General features: G+C 39.0%; 2 long non-coding RNA genes across 5 annotated transcripts in view; one reads left to right on the top strand and one right to left on the bottom strand.

The window, feature by feature from the left end:
- The window catches only part of LOC111270022 (uncharacterized), a 136,448-nt gene that overhangs the window by 97,283 nt on the left and 22,273 nt on the right, over nt 1-16,892 (top strand). Inside the window, exon 1 of one of the 4 annotated variants that reach the window (XR_002686080.2) lies at nt 4,261-4,328. The exons of the other annotated variants lie outside the window; for them this stretch is intronic. This is a non-coding gene — a long non-coding RNA (uncharacterized LOC111270022). Of the gene's footprint in view, nt 1-4,260; nt 4,329-16,892 lie in introns of those variants that run through there. 4 annotated transcript variants of the gene reach the window in all.
- Nucleotides 2,960-4,255, bottom strand: LOC111270025 (uncharacterized). The gene is made up of 3 exons (XR_002686085.1): nt 4,170-4,255; nt 3,399-3,471; nt 2,960-3,020 (listed from the first exon to the last, which is right to left on the bottom strand). It is a non-coding gene; the product is annotated as an uncharacterized LOC111270025 (long non-coding RNA).

The following is a 16,892-nucleotide window of genomic DNA, read 5'->3' as shown; positions in this document are numbered from 1 at the left end:
TTGATAGTCTAACGGTTTACGTAATATGCAGCTACTGATTTTCCCGGTAAACGACCTTTGATTGACAATTGACCATTATACCTGCGGCGTCTAAGGCCGTTCTTCCAACGACCAATGTTCACAGGGTCGTCGTATGAATGGGTCCTAAGTTGTAGGGTGAAAGCTCTGTTTGTGGCTGGGCTAACGTAATGTGAAAACCGTTGCGAAAAACAAATTAATAAGGTAGACCTAGCTCCTCGCCAGATGAAGGCAGTGAGCAACACGTTCTGGAACAGACTGAAGTAGCATTGCTCACTCCACGAAACCTATCACGTATCCTCCCACGCGGCTACCTATCGAAATTCCAGAAAATGGCCGCCTTTGCAGCCGATGTGAAGGACATCCTGTGCCGTACCGCCTACCCGTAGGTAGTGCCGCGTACGTACCTACTTTTTAATGACCTAGCACGTAGATTAATGAATGCTAATTACTTTAGATTACGTTTCATCGCATTCACTTTCCAAATAGTTAACAGATTTCGAACTGGACTCGAATATCATTGTAGAATATGTCTTTTTTTTTTCTTTCGTCTACAACCTGAACGAGTGCGGGGCCTATTTCAGGTCCACTTAAGAAATGAATAAGCAGACAAATATCGATATCCGTCGTGTCAATGCCATATACTGGGCGAGCCCTTTCGATACAGACACAGCTCACAGAGCAGTGTTAAATTTTGTGAAGTAGCTGGAACCGAAAGTAAATAAGTAATTTTCTTTTGGCTTTTATAGGAGAACTGTGACGTTTAGTGGTAAATGACGGCTGGTGAAGTTTGTTCGTGCGCACTGAATCACTGAGTCACAGAATAGTAGAATACTAATATTTTGAACATAAATTAGGACTGTTATAACTGTTCATGTTCTAAGGCCGTAATTGTTAACACTATATAAATTAATATCGGATTGAAAGCAGAACGTTCCTGCGTTTCCTGGTTTCGCAGATTCACAACTGACAATGGTCACAAATTCTGGCTATCGATACTTTGACAGTGACAATCGTAACGTATGTAAAGGGTGAGCCGAATTGATCCTAGATCTATTATACGGCACATGTTATCCAACAGTCCAAATGGCTAGGGCCCTTTAAAAAGCACAAACAGAATCAATGAAAAAGGGTCCTGCTATACGCTACGCCTGCTAGCTGAATCCGAAAATATTTCGAGAAAACAGATCTGTTCCTATTGAAAATAGTCTGGTCACGTTGCCGGGCAGACAGTTTAGTATTTCATCCCATCCATGAGGTGTAATAGGAAAAATCAACAGAATTCTAGGCCGTGCGAAACGATGGCCTTTATTTACGTGTGAGATTGTCTTTATGCTATCTTTGTTATCTAATCGTTTTGATGTCGAACTGATAGAAGATTGATTGTGATTATTTCAACGTCAACACTTTACTTGCTCTATACCATAACTCGATGTAGCTAAAGTCGTTTACCGTCGTTACGTATAACTCACATATTTAGAAGTTCTGTCCTCAACGAACTGCTCATTTTAAACAATTTATGCAGCAGGTATCACAGCGAAGTCACGTGTCGAAATCGAACTTTGTCTTTTCCACAACTTGCCTCTTTTTAATGCCAACTGGAAAGCAAATCATTTCATTCGAAACACCCAGACACATAGACTACCAACATCTTGATCTAGTCAGGACTAGCTGAAGGATCTGCGTATTTTTTTTTTTTTTTCTATTAATTTGTTAAACAAATGCTCCATACCTACTCATAAGTGGCATTGCATAAATAACTACAAGCAGGGAATGTAGGTACGGCAAGAGGTTACAGTTAACGGGCTGCTGCAGCACCGCAATGGTACAAGTTCCTGTCACGGTACCAGATGCGTTTTCTGTTTACTAATTTATTGAAGAATAAGGTTTACAAAAGTTCCTAGGCCAATGCTCAACGATAGTTTTGCACAGTTATCGAACACTGTTCGTGTCAAGCCACTCCAGGGCTTGTGATAAAGGCATATAAATTCGGGTATCTTCATTATTCTTATACATTGGACGCAAGCTTCAATTCTTAGCAACGATTCAGAACACTAAGCGTCTCATAGCAATTATCCATATATTACTTAGCGATTTTCTATGAGTGGGTTCATTGTCAACCGTTTGGGTACATTTTGCCTAAACGGCACATTCAGTTCTAGAAAAAAAATCCTATAAGCCCAACGTGTGTCGAGACTGAAGTTCTCACTATCACCTACTCGATTAGTTTTCATAAATATGGCAAAGTTCTTTAGTGAGGCAAGGTATAGCTCACGGTCGCGAATCCATTGAACTTTTGCTTCAAACATCCATATCAATCGCTGCTTTATGGCCGTTTTCTAATGTGGGTCTAATGTGGGAATAGTACCACACTGAATTAATCGTCACCTTTACTTATATAAAGTATTCGTTGATGGTGACAGCAGACAGCGGGGGTAAGTGTCAAGAATAATAGTTACGTCACTTACATATACTGCTCTGCCATCGAGTATCTTAGAGACGACCGCATCGTTCAGTAGCTTAGGAAGGGTCAGCTTGCCGATGATTTGACAAACTGATAAAGCTGATGATCTAAGCGATCTTCAGTTTTACAAATTTGCTTGAGGAACTCTGTTACTCCAACTGATCCTATCAGCATGAACTGAAAAAGTGAGGCATTCAGTATTTGTTGAAAGTTATCGGATAAGTCCAGCCACCACTTGAAAAAACTACAAATGTTCGGAAGTGCCACCGCAAGTTGGGATGATACAGTAACGAACGGACTAATGTCGATGGGGTCCTGGAAGAAAATTGACTGATCTAAAAAAAAAGGACGAATCGCTTAGGGTCATCTTATTAGGGAAATTTCGCCGAATAAGGTAGAACATAACAGCCATCAGCAAGTGTAGCAGTAAAAGCACCAGTACCATCGTCAATAGGAGACTTACTTAGCTCTGTGACGTAGAGATGTCGATATCCACTCATGAAGTTCCACGACATGTAAAGGTGGGGTTGGCCTTCAGCTAATTCGAGCGCCGGTGCAGGACCATGGTAGAATGGTCCGACGGGCGTGTCGATTTCATCCGTGAAAAAAGACGATAGTAAAATTTGGAGATTAATTGTCGGAGTTCTACTAAAATATGAAATCAATAGTACAAATAAGTGTTGCCGAATACGGCAGTTGAAACAGTTACTTCAGACGCCGTTTCTCCATTGTTTCTGTTGCTCTACTTAAAACTTATACCTAATTTGCAACTATCCAAAAGAGTTATTCTAGAAGAATTATTTCTATGTTGCTACGATGTTCCAGGTTGAATAAGTTAACGTCTGATTCAAACCAGGGGGCCAAAATTTTGTTGAGAAAGTATTGATAATGCGAATCTTAGCGACCTCATACTTACCAATTAAAGGTACTGGCAACCATCATCAATCAGTCGTAGCATTTCCGTATACGAGCTGTTGGGGTATCCCGATCTGTACGTTCCGATACGATATCAACAATGATATTTAGTGAACTAGTTGTGTTTGAAAACTAACTTATTGTACATTATAGTGATTGCTTGAATCCTGCTTTTCCCAGTTATAGGGTCTCCAAATGCTGATTACGGCACGTCGTTGCGGACCAACCATACTCGCGTACAATAAAACAATAGAGATTTCTATTCTAACATGTTGCGCTCAAATTTTCACTGGAAACTAGTGCAGGTTCAGCATCAGGCGGATATCTGATAGAAGAGATCATTGTCACGTATTTAACGAACTCGATGCGTTTATGTATCGATATGTAGATGTAAAATACCGCGTTTTATCTTAAACAGTTTGACTCAAATCAAAAGATATATGCCGCATATGATTGGTGTACACAGCTTGTTGACAAGTAATAGTAATGAAAAACTCAGATACACTAATTAACCATGGATACCGATACGGTGTTTTATTATAAATAAGAGATGTCCTATTATTCAGAGACGAACCCAAAGCACAGCGATTTTGAATGATTTATTTTGACTGTTTTAAATTGGCAACCGTTTAGTCTTCACAAATCTCTTGCAGTAACTCAGTTTGTGTACTTTAATCATAGTTTTATTCAAATTTCCTTCGTTTATTGTTTATTAGTGAAAAACGCTTAACTTTTTATGGGTTGAAATAGTTCCGTACGGATAATAACAAACCTGAATTATCGCTGATCACAGGTATTGGACAGGATTCCTCGGCAACCGCTGCAACGAACCTATGTCCCGCCCATGTAACGAACGACGCCCATCTATGCTCAATAGTAAACGATAATGCCCTTTGGCATATTTCTCCTTAAGCATCCCCTGACGACTATGGTGAGGGTACCGATTTGCTTATTTTACTGAAATCAGTACCTAGACGAGAACCTGTTTCACTGGTCTCAATAAGTCTGTGCCACGCTAATCTTTCCTGGTCGTAAAGGCGCGCTGTGGTTCGTATTACCACTTCCCTGTAACCATCGAAATACACTTTTGCATTTTATTTTTTCTCAGTCCTACAAATGAAAAAAAAAAAAGACAAACATATCTAAATAACAATCGGTGATACTAATTTGGATTGAGTTCATATTAAGCTATGTTTAACACAATAATCCTTGGCGTAGTTCCGCGCGCGCAATTCAAACACGTCCACACGTAACAAGCCTTGAACATTTCGTCATGATTGCTTTCATCCGACTATGAATGTCCGTTAAAAAAAAACCTACACTTGATTGACATGATGCAAAGCTGTAATTGAAAAAGAAACAAATGAGCAAGCAATGGCAGAGCTCCGAAGGTGAACCACTGAGGCAAACGAGCGTTTCTCTGTAGTATCCAAACACATTTTTCGTTGTAACCTTACCCCCCAACTTTTCATGTTAGATAGTTGTCGCAACAAATCCGTTTGGCTCAACCAAATGCTAAGACGCTTTTTTGCAAGCCATGACTAAGGAAAAACGATATTCTCAAGGAATTATTTGAAAAAACCTATTAGAAAAAAAGCTGATTTTCCCGGCTCAACCTGAATAGTTAAACTTGTTGGAAGCGTTACCTATGAGATCAACATTTCGAGTTACTTTGAATAGCTTTAATTTAAATACAGTAAAAGTCTAGATAGCCTTTAGATCATATATCATTGCGAAGTAAGACTATCTTTTCATTTCAGAAACTAGCAAATTTCCGGAGATGAAATTGTATGTAGCGTAGAAAAACTGGATTTTTAAAGTAAGACTAAAACTTCGTCACTTTTGTAGAAGGCCGGTTCCACTTTCTTGGAATTACTTGCGAACTTCCTGAAAGTATTATCCTTAAATCGATATGTGATAATGCTAGTTTTAAGGGAGTGATTTTATGTGCATCGTTTTTTAATAAACCAGGACTCAATACGATGCTTCTGCTATTCAACGCTTCATTCGATTTGGTTGAGCATATCAATAATTCATGTTTCTTCGACGTAGTTTATCATAATTATATGTGAGGCTCGGAACAACTGATACACTAAAAGCTATTAGTATAATTACCCCACTTCAAAATAGCGACCGACTGGTCGTATAAACGAGAGTTTCCCAACAAAATAGAATATTTTTGAGTGGGTATGAATGAACATTATTTGAATAGCGGACTCACTAAATTTAGAGCGATTCTGGGCTCTCATGTATATAGTTTCGGGACCACGTGGCTGTCGCCACTTAATATGCGCATGTTAAACAGCCGGTTTTCAATGAATTTGGCTATTTTTTTTTTTTTTTTTTGTCTGCGACTGTCCTCTCCTGCCGTCCATCACTTGTTCCGTTCCATCAGCTTAATTATCTCATTGTCCCACCAAAAACCTCAACAACAGGAAACAGGAACTCATGGGAATTGACATTGATTTTTCTTCCACTGGAGTGATGGGGAATAACACGTGGAAAAAAGCTAGACTGCTCAAACCGTTACCTTCTCAAACGATTTTCGTCCATAGTTTTCATCACGCGTTGGGTTTTCACGACAAAAAAGCTTACGAAGTAAATAAATATCTCAGCCAAAATATTTATCTATTTTGTTTTCATTTTTAATGTACTGAAAACAGCCAACTGCCGAAGACAGTCGTGCTCAGCTATATTGCCGGAGATGAAATCTCCTCTTCACCATTGCACAGAGAGGCTAATAAGTCGTAGCAATGGCACATTCGTACATCGTCCGCTGTTTAAGTTCAACACACTCAACACGATACCCTAATCTTCCCACTCAGCCGTGTTATCTGCTAGAGCACGACTCTACACTGTATGTTAAAACTGTTAAGTAGAAAGATCAATTTGTTTGGCCTTGAGTTTTTCGGCGTAGGCTTTTTTCCTCGAGAAAATCTAACAAAAAAAAAATAAGAATTATTAGATCTAATGTATATGGCACATAGTATTTATAACTCCTTCTAAATTAGGACACGGGACAGGCCAGCTGCTAATGAGCTGAAACTGATTTTTGTCGTACAAACTATATAGCACCTGAAGATATGTCCCTTTAAAATAATTACCTTTCACATCAAACAAACAACATGCATACTATATATGTTTATATTAAAGGTCTAAGACTGTGACAATTTTGGGTCAGCCTATTATGTTCCGGGTACCTTTGAACGACTAACAGCCGCACAATATTTAAAGTAATATTTAATAAGAATGAAAATACTGACGACCGTTCACCTGAGTAAAACAGAGCAAACATTTATGTATATGATGCTCTGCAATCGCTTTTGTCAGTCCACTAAGCGTGAAGCTTGTAGCAGATTCGCAAAGATAGGATAATTGAATGAGGTTTAATTAAGTACGAAAAGGCGATCTGGAGATCTTTACATATCGGGTGATCATATTGGGTAACAGCTATACTTGCACATCAGGCAGAAGCTATCAGAGCGAAGTCTGATGACATATCTATTCGTCCTAGGTTATAAACATTGTGCCTGAAAATTATAAGGGAATAGGCTCCGTCTATTTCCTGGCCAGGAGGGTCGTTTTCAAAGCTGCTGATAATATGAAATAGTAGTTCAACCATGCTAGTGTCGAAGAAAAGTAGTTAGATGTTACAAATACTTCCTATTAAATCAAAATTTCTCCAGTTTACGAAGCCATATAAGACGTCGGTTTTATTCGATAGTACACCAAATCCAGAATCTATTTTATGTAAGGAATTAGATGAAAGGTTGGTGTATGAGTGTCCTATCTTCATCAAAAGGATGATGATATTATATCGTGTTGGAGTGATCAGCTTGGCTTCCAGACGTACGATTAGTTCCTGTCTAGATAAACACCGAAAAAACATAGTCCTTACAAATTACTTCTTGATTATCATTTCAATGCCTGGTCGATAACTCGGCTCAACTAACAACCGGCCTTAACTCTTCGTACCCGAGGGTATCACGACTCCACAAGTAGTACTTCTAAAAGTGGTGTTTCTACCCTTCGCACATTTTTCTGTCCTTACGCGCATGAAACAACTATGCTTTACAATAATATACGAATCAATTTATTAAACCTAATCGGATGCTAGGTGTTATCAATTTCGATATTATCGTTGTTTGCTTTTTAGGTCCATATTAGTCACTTAGAGCTCATCCTGTCTAGTGTGAATGATAAACGTAATTACAATAAACCCGTTTATTCTAGACAGCAGGGGGCGGTAGGGTTGTAAATGTGGATGAAACAGTCGGAAGCACAGCCAAATTCCCTCGGCCTCCTATTCATTGTTGATTAGGCGATCCTAGAAGAAGACAAAGAACTATCTAAAAACTCCGTGTACTCGCTAAAGGTAAGTTTCAATTGACGTAACTTGAGTGGTACCCTTGTTTATGTACAGATAGGTCGATGCGCGGAAGATGAAAAGAGCGTTGCATTGAGCTTTTTCGTTTAGCATCGTTAGCTTTTCTTTTTCATCTGTAAAAACAAGTCGTTGGAGCTATTTTCTTGGACTCGCCTCCATTAGAAGTCTAACCGCGATTATTTTTGCTCGACTTATCAGCAGTTTCTTCAACAAATCTATGAAACGGCATAGAAACTATGTAAGCAGCTATTAACCTTAATATTGATAACTGCCTACTGTCCTTATTTCTTTATTATTTATTTTCGATCATAGCCTTTGCCAATGCTGAGATTTGAACCAGCGTGGTAGCCTGCTTGTTAATTAAGGGTTACTATAGGCTATACAAAGAGATGCGCGTCAGCCGTCCAGCTCACGTGGCCCTGTTATGAAACGCGTACTCCCTTTATGAAATCATCAGTGCCGTATCTGAGCACGGCAGTTGCTTTAGTTCGCACAATAGCGTCAAAGATTATGGTACATTTGCTGCAAGATTAGTTTTCTTTCGGAAAGCTTCTTTCGATTTTTAATACACACCAGATACAATTAAAATAAGGCTGAAGCTATTTTACAAAAATCAAAGTAGAGCAAGCAGGGACTAAATAAGCAATATGCGTAAATGTGAAACACTAGAAAGGAGGTCATACATTCTGTTGGCTTCCACTTCTACGGACCTTACCGATGCTATTTGTTATTTCAGTATATTTTACATCGTGGTTCGACAAAAAAGCTTTTCTTAATATCCCTAAATAACTATATACCAGCAGTTTGTTCGAGTCGATATAAGGGCTGACTTAACTAATCTGCTAACCTTCAAATGTATGTAAGCAACCATTAGAAAGGAATATATACCACTAATTAATTGCTAATTAATAGTAATAAAACTTAGTCTGATTAACAAGTTTAAACAATCGACTCAGCTGGCGCTGATCGTACAATTATAGCCATCTCTGCGTGACCTACGTGAGTTGTTATGTTAATTATGAGCATGTTTTAACTTTTTAAGATGACCTCTATGGTTGTGCTAGCGTCCGGCTAAGGCCATTACTTAAATGCAAGCCAGCGATCTACTGCAGCTAAGCGGATTAGCACCTGGTCGCGTTCTAGCATTTTCCTATCGCTCTCGACCATCGCGGACGCTTGTCGGCATTATTATTGTGGAACGACTTTAATACCGCTGTAGTATCGCGTCTCAAATGCAGGCAAGAAACCTAATGGTTCAGATTGATTAGGTCCTTGGTTGGGGAGAAAGGACCAAAAGCAGAGGGTACAAACGATAGACGTTTTTGTGTTAACGACAGACCGCAACGTCTTTCGCCATTAATGCAGTTAGCGCACCAGAACTTCAGGTCGCTTCGATCGAACATGAACTAGGATGAAAAAAATGAAAATGAAAACGATGGGTCTAATTACGAAACAGAACGAGCGACTCGTAGACGACATAATTGGCAGACGATTATTACGGCATATTGTTTGCACGCCGCTTCATGGCCTGCTGGAGAACAGCCCGGATAAGTCCAGCAAGACACGGCAGACCGAGGAGCCCGCCACCAATGAAAAAAATATTGAATATTGTACTTCATAACGGAGTTTACACATTGTAATGTAAATTTGCTATCAGCAGATTTCGGCGAATATGTGCCCAGTTATGCCGCAGGCTTCTCACTGAATGAGCCCCGTGGTCCTACCCCAAGGTTCAGATCCGGGATTAGTTATGATACAGGAAGTAAAGCCTGAGAGTCTGCCGCGAGTTCACGATAGCATCAGAAACGTGCCGATTCTTGACGTGCCATATGAACGGTTCTGCTTGTTCGTACTGATGACGATTAGATTGGCATTGTAAGCATGGCCATTATATTGTTCCATGTTCTTGCTTCTACGCGTAACAAACGGTGTGTGGGAAAAGCTTGCGATTGTGGAGAAAACGACGCTTCAAGATTTCGGGGTACCGATGACGTAGTTAAAATAATCCCACCTTGTTTAACTTGGCAAACATACAATGACACTTTGATTTCGTATGATTTCTGTTCGTATCTTTTAAATTACTACGTAAAATTAGAGAGAAATAGATGCTTATTTTGTAATTTACTTACGCACCGCATGGTTAATGTGTTATAAATATAATCGAAAGCGTCAAGCTCTTAGTATACTTTAAACATAAATGATGACTGGAGAGTATAATTAAACGGTTAGTTCATCTGCGCGAGATATTAATATACCATCGAAGCTAGCATTTCCCACAAACGCTAACAGTAGTCCGGGTATGCCTTCAACTATTTCTCTAAACTAGTTATGATATGGTGATCAAAAAACCGTTTTCTACAAATTATGAGTAATAAATATGACTTCTAAGCTATTTAAGTACTATAGTACCCACTCCTAATATGTTGTGCGGGTTTATGCTTGTGCATTTAGTCGACATTCACTATTTACCGTTCCATTACCTCCTCAGTTGGGCTACCTGCAATTATATTAGACTATCCGTTATTGGTTTAGCCGTTATAACTGATAGGCGATTGCCCCTTGGTCCTGCACAGTGCTAATTACCGATCATCATCGATCACGTGTATATCTCGAACGGTCAGCTAAGAAACGGGCGCTGGTTCCAGAATAGGAGGATAATTAACCCATAGGCCACGCCAAAGCTAGCTTTTGCTTAACTCGATCACGGACCTTGACCCGTGTCATGTCTCGTCCGTCTAGCTAAAGAAATAGATAAACCGCCCGGTGTAGATTCTTCCAGAACTACTCGTAAAAGTAACGAGTTAAAATAGTGCAGACCAGCTCGCGACATGGACATGATAGCCCTTCGGAAAGCCATGTTTCTCGTTGGTCGCGTTACGTTCAGAAGTTAACGAAGGAGATCTGGTATAGGCTAATTAATAGCAGAAGGGTTTGCCACTAGCATTCTAGCAGATACTGGTTATGGCCTCAAGCATATATTGCGCTGTCAAATTTGTGCAAGTTGAATCGGTACGGGGAAACATTGCTTAAAAGTAATGAAAGTTGTTTATATGAAGTTATTATGTAGTACGGCATAATATCAGCTCAAGAGGTATCGTTTTAAGCCTCGCCGACTAGACGAATGATCGATTTTCCCCAAAAGACACTTAAAATGAGACTGGAATCAGTCATGCACGGATTAGCTCGTTGCGGAATGTGCGAACTGTTGTTAGTCGGTGAGGGAAAAGTCGGAAATTTCTTTTAACGTGTTCCCCTACGAATATACGTGCGTTGCGGGCTGTTAACCTTCGTTCAAATAGGTAATGCATCCGCCTGGCTCAATAATTCACATCAAACGCTTTGGTAGATGACTTTTTCCAAGAAGGCCGTACCCGTATACGATGTCGATTTTTATTTGAAAACATCGGAACAGAACCGATTAAGTTGCTACCTAGGTTCTTGAGTCCAAAAGGCCCGTATAAATCACACAAGCCACTATCGTGAACGTCTGAACACTCGCGGAATAGATATTCGAGCAGAGTCTCGAAGGACCCTTGTTATATCCATACATCTGCAAACTCTCGAAGGGCAGAATCCTTATTTCCACACACAGGTACGCACCAAAAGCTGGCAGTCCAGATGTGGTGCAGTCCTAAGTGAACCAATAGACGCAGCAGATCTTTGAAGGCCAGATTCGTATTCTGGCCTTCATTGAGACGCGTGCGGCAAGCTACTCAGTTTATCGGCCTGATTTAAAAAGGAGACCAGCGATATAAAACTGCAAACTCTCGTAGCTTATCACTTCTTATATTTATTATCTAATATTGGTATCATTATTGTTTCTTATACCTGTCTAATATACCTTACTATAAACACGAACCTTACCTAGCAATTCAATTTCATTCTTCCGGTAATATTGCTAAATATCATTGTCATTAGAAAGAAATAACGTCTGATACACAACATACAGAACGTAATCATGAAAATCACCATCATAAAAGCTTATTGACACAATCGATCAGCGTGAGTAGAGACCAGACCGCATGCAAAGTTGGTTCCAGTGTAATATCCAACAGACATTGACCACAATGTCGGTGCTACGTATGACACTGAATACGAAATCTGGGTTTGTCTAAAATATTTTTCAATTTTCTCAAACCAAGTGGTCGCAGCATGCTGCAGATGCAGCATCACAGGACGTCAGCGGCAAAATTTTGATTCTCAAGCCCCCTCTTTTTTGGTGGGCTATCAGGCGGTTGGTAGTAAGACACAGAAACGTAAAGTCTACTCCCTAACATGAATCCTCGCTTCACCGAAGCCTGTTGAATCACGATTTGATGATAAATAATTTACTGGGGTTCTCAAATCTTTGTCGGAAGTGATGCATACCAAGTTTTATTGCAGAGAACTGGTATTCCAGTATTCATTGGGGCTCCTGAAGGCACTGCCTTTCGAGGGCCATCGAAAGTCGAGTGACATGTACAAGCAATGAGCCCAGATTGGGCGTGCGTGTACAAGAATAACCGAAGAGCTTTAATGAAAGATAATTGATTCTATAAAGTTATGTTACGAAACATTTTGTGGATAGGCGAAAACTTTCAAGACAAGTTCGTGCTGGAAATCAGTGAAGAATGCCTGTAGTATAATTGTAGTTAGCCGAGAAATCGTACTTTACAAAACGAGGCAAGTTCTGTATATTTTCGCCCAGGAAATAAAGCCAACAGTGGTATCGATCACTAATCGCATTTCAGGTATAAACGAAAGTGCGGACACTTCCATATCTATGTACGGAATGTATCTATAGGAAAAGACTGTGCCGTGACTGGGAATCTACGAAATGGTTCCTCATATATATATATATATATATATATATATATATATATATATTGGTTTTCTTTTCTACATACCTCAAGTTTAATACCTAACCATATTACATTGGTGATCAAAGTGTTATATGTGAAAACCAGATTAAGCATGTAACAATGTAGTGTCTTTTTCAATCGAACACGCTACGACAACCCTTGATGAACCAGCTCATACCAATATGGCTGGATTAAGACAAGGAGCTAAAATGCATTATGTTATTTTGCAGCTTATACATTATATTCCCTGTGCAAAAAGCTTTAACGATTTGGGCTGTTAATTAACTGCAAGAACGGCTTAAAAACTGTTTCAGTGTATCAAGTACAAATGTATCCATTTGTTTTTTTATGGAATCGTTCGGTTTTTTTTTATCCTTGTCAAAATGAATTACAGTACACGCTGCAAATAATCTATAAAAACTATATCAAGCACTGGACGTGATCGTGATATCTGGGCTATCATTATCATGAGAACATCGTATTTTTTTCTGCAAAACATACCATTAACCACTTTTGCAATGCGTTGACTAATAACCTTCAATATTCTATCTCTGTTTTTTGTAAAAGGTCACCGTTATTACATTAATTATTACCTTGACACTAGCCCATGGATGTATAATAAAAAAAAAGTATTAATACTTTTTAATGTGTACTAAGAGGGAATGATTTTAATCTCGGTAAGCTGTCGTAAAAATTAGCACAAATAAAAAATGCCCACGAATTTTAGCTCCGAGGTAGAAAAGGAGACGGGGCAAAGGCGGAAAGACGATAAATGAAAAAGCGTCTTGATCCTAATATGATAGGATGAAATTAGCTAACGCACAGAAGTGAAATGTAATTGCAATGGGGTGAAGGTAACCTACATACCCCTTCCAAAGACCTACCTTTTAATTGCAATTGTGGCAATCGGAAATAAAGTAATGTATATCTTCTAATACTGAAAAAATTTTAGAAATTGTAATAAAGAGTAAAGTTCTTCGCGTAGCATAGAAAATTTACACACATACATCCAAGTACAAAGTGAGGCCGTGGGAAAACTTTTTCGGATTGGATATCAGCGTGGTTAAAGAGAAGCAAGCACTGTCATCAAAAAAGCTAAAAAAAAATAGGCACTTTTATCTAACGGGCTTTATCTACAACCGAAAAAAATTGTGGGATAAAGAGATTATAAAATAGGCTTTGAGATTTCGAAAACCTGTACTATTTATTCTCCAAGAAAACGATTTATTGTTAAGTACTGATCTTTTAATAGTTTCCACTTTATTTCAATTATAAAAGCTTTCCAAAGGAATTCGCCTTATGCCCAGGTGGGTTGGGCTAAACAACTATTTGGCATAAACATTTCTTTGTGTAAGGCTATGTGACCGTAGTGTAATTTAGATCTATATTGAACCTTGGCAGGAGGTCGCTGTGGTACCCACAAGCTCGTCACGAACACGCCCAAACACATTGTCCACGCACAAGTGAATAAGGTATTTTATTGTAAGCAGAATTCGAAGCAAATCCCTCTACTGTCGCACGGGCAAGTGCAAACGTCATTATTTGTACCTTTGCTCTTGATGCTGACGGCAAATTGTTTCCATCAAGACCATTGATTGTACCTAGCAGCATTTTGATACGGCAAGTGACTAAATGTTCTTCGTTCAGAACTCGAAAAACGTGACGCGAACCTTTGCCTCTCACTCTAGAGGTAATGCTTTAATATGTGTAATATATATGTAAACTTCTTGAATACCAACCGATATAGATAGCCTAAGACACTGTGATTCAATACTTCCTTTATAGCAAGAAAATTCTGCTTAACAAATAAGAAATACCAAATAAATTGTTCTGCCTACCTTAACGTTCTTAGTTATTATTGTTATTTAGTTTTGTTATGAAATTTATTTCGCACTTACCGGCTGGGATCACAAGTATCAATTTTTAATTATATGCAAATACAATATTAGGTTCTTACACGCGTCTCCGATAAGCCTTAAAGTTAAATAACTTTTAAACTAGACGCCGCTAGCATCAGTTTGGCCGATAAATACTCCAGTTGTCTAAAAACTTGGAGTGAACACTGTTCAGTTTATTCTAGAAGAAACGAGTTCAGAAAGAAAGGCATGGTCCCGAAAATCAGTGTTAAGCGGTCATGTTCTCAATAATTACAAAGCTGGGGAAATCTATCGAAAATCGGTAAAGACATTAGGGAACAGGTTTTTAAGTATAGTATTTGAACGTCGTAAAAGCTCCAAGCACAGAGAATGGACCAGATGTTGAGATACGAAAGACAAGAAGGCATTGCTGCAATCGAAAAGGCTTTTTAGAGCTTAAACTAGAGCTTCGAGTCTACTGGCTGTCTTGCCCAAAACTGGCATTTCATATATAGCTTGTTAAATAATTACAATTGACAAACTGAAAGTGCGTAAACTGAGTAAAGATGGGCCTCTCGTCAATGAGCAGCCTGAATATGCATGTAATGAATTCCAGGTAGAATTTGCGGAATTTTAAGCAATAAAAGACCTGCCTAGAGTTTACGATTGTCATAGACGAGACATCCTTCAACTTCAATGGCCAGGCGGAAAGGGACCAGACAAGGGAATGTTGTCACCCTCGATAGAAACCGAGTTCGGTGGCCGTGTCAAATAAATTTGGATATAAGTTGATGGAAACATTTGCAGTGGTCATTAGGGGCATCCACTCCTATGATATATTTACCGAACATGAAACAATAGATGTAGCCTGTTATCTCGGGTTCCTTAGGGGACTCAGGGACCGTGCGATGACAGTCAAAGGCATGCAGTCTGGTTACTTGAGGAAAGCGCCGGACCTCATCGCTATGCCGAAGTTACTTTCTGGATTGAACCAAAAATTATCCAACCCGCTCTGACTTTTCCCATCTGACTCTGTGACAACGGGACTTTCTATGCCCTAAAAAACACAACTGCTCGGCAAGCATATTCTACTATCGATTCACTTTGAAAAGCCATAGATAGAGAAAGCTGCTCAGAGGCCGCCAGAGCGCTGAGAAAGGTGTGTAAAAGATAAAGGAGAGTACCTCTAACACATAACAAAAGATAATCATTTTAGTTTAACGGCCCAGTTAGTTTAAAAGGTATTCAATTTCAAGGTCTGCCGGATTCGCTTGCAGCAGCCCAACTCGATTCACAGATTTTAGAAAATAGAAAAAACCCGTTATTTTGGAAGAATTAAAAAAAAAAAACGTTCTTAGGGGAAACAATCCAAAGATACTTTGATAGGATCGGGTCTTTTTCCTTGCTTTATTTAAAATGAATTTGTGTGCAAAGCCTTTATTTTTAGCTTTATATTTATTTTTAGCATTATTTGACCTCGTTAGAGCAGAATCAAAAAGATCTGTATTGGTTTGAAAGTAAATGAAAATGGGCGGATCTTTCGTCGAAATTTTTTTTTTCGGGGAGACCCAAAATGATCAGCGGAAAAGAAAAAACATAGTAAAAAATTAGCACAATACAACATTTGGCAAAACGATATTTGAGAAAGAAATCTGTTTTTTTCTCACTTTTAAATTAAATCGAAATTAAAAAAAAAGTTCATTATTATGGAGTACGGCCCTAAAAATACGAAATATTCAATTAGTTGAGCCTACAGCCACGTTTATCCACCTATAACTGGTGAAAAATTGGGCCTGATTTACACTGCTTATTTTATACCGCTTGCGGGTATCAATATATGCTATGTTAGAGCGTTTATTCCTTTCCCAGTCTTATTCTACTAGCGAGGTGGTCAAATGGCCTTCGACCATTTCATTGTTTGTTTAGATCTCTTAGTCAAAAAATCACTAATGATAACGTGTTGGCGCTAGATTATTTAGCCAACTTCGTACGACTAACTACGTAGTCCAAGATCGTTCCCATCCGTAAGGCTTCTTTTTTGACATAGCAATGCCCAGTCTAAACTCTTATAGTGCTTGCAGCCACTCATGCGCTGAAACAGATGTTACGCGTTCAGAACAAAACGCATCAAACAATAGTTCCATTTGCAAAAATGGCACCATAGTTACAACGTGGACGAGCTTGACTGAAATCGGCGGCGGATCCTGAAAAGCATCGATAGGCAGATTTTTTAGGACAGTTGCATTAAAAGCACTGGCCCTTGTTAATGAAGAGGCAAAACATACATCAGAGATTGCAGATCTAACAGTTGCAAGTCTCCGTGACCACAGCTACTCTACCTTCTAGACTGCTTGTTGAGTAATTCAATGTGAGTTCTTCGTTATGATAGCGATATAAGGGTAATGTGATGT

This window comes from Varroa jacobsoni, unplaced genomic scaffold (assembly GCF_002532875.2).
Source record: "Varroa jacobsoni isolate VJ856 unplaced genomic scaffold, vjacob_1.0 scaffold_1430, whole genome shotgun sequence".
NCBI classification, from domain to species: Eukaryota; Metazoa; Arthropoda; class Arachnida; order Mesostigmata; family Varroidae; genus Varroa; species Varroa jacobsoni.
The sequence above is the reverse complement of the archived record's forward strand: the minus strand, read 5'-3'. Positions and strand labels throughout refer to the sequence as shown.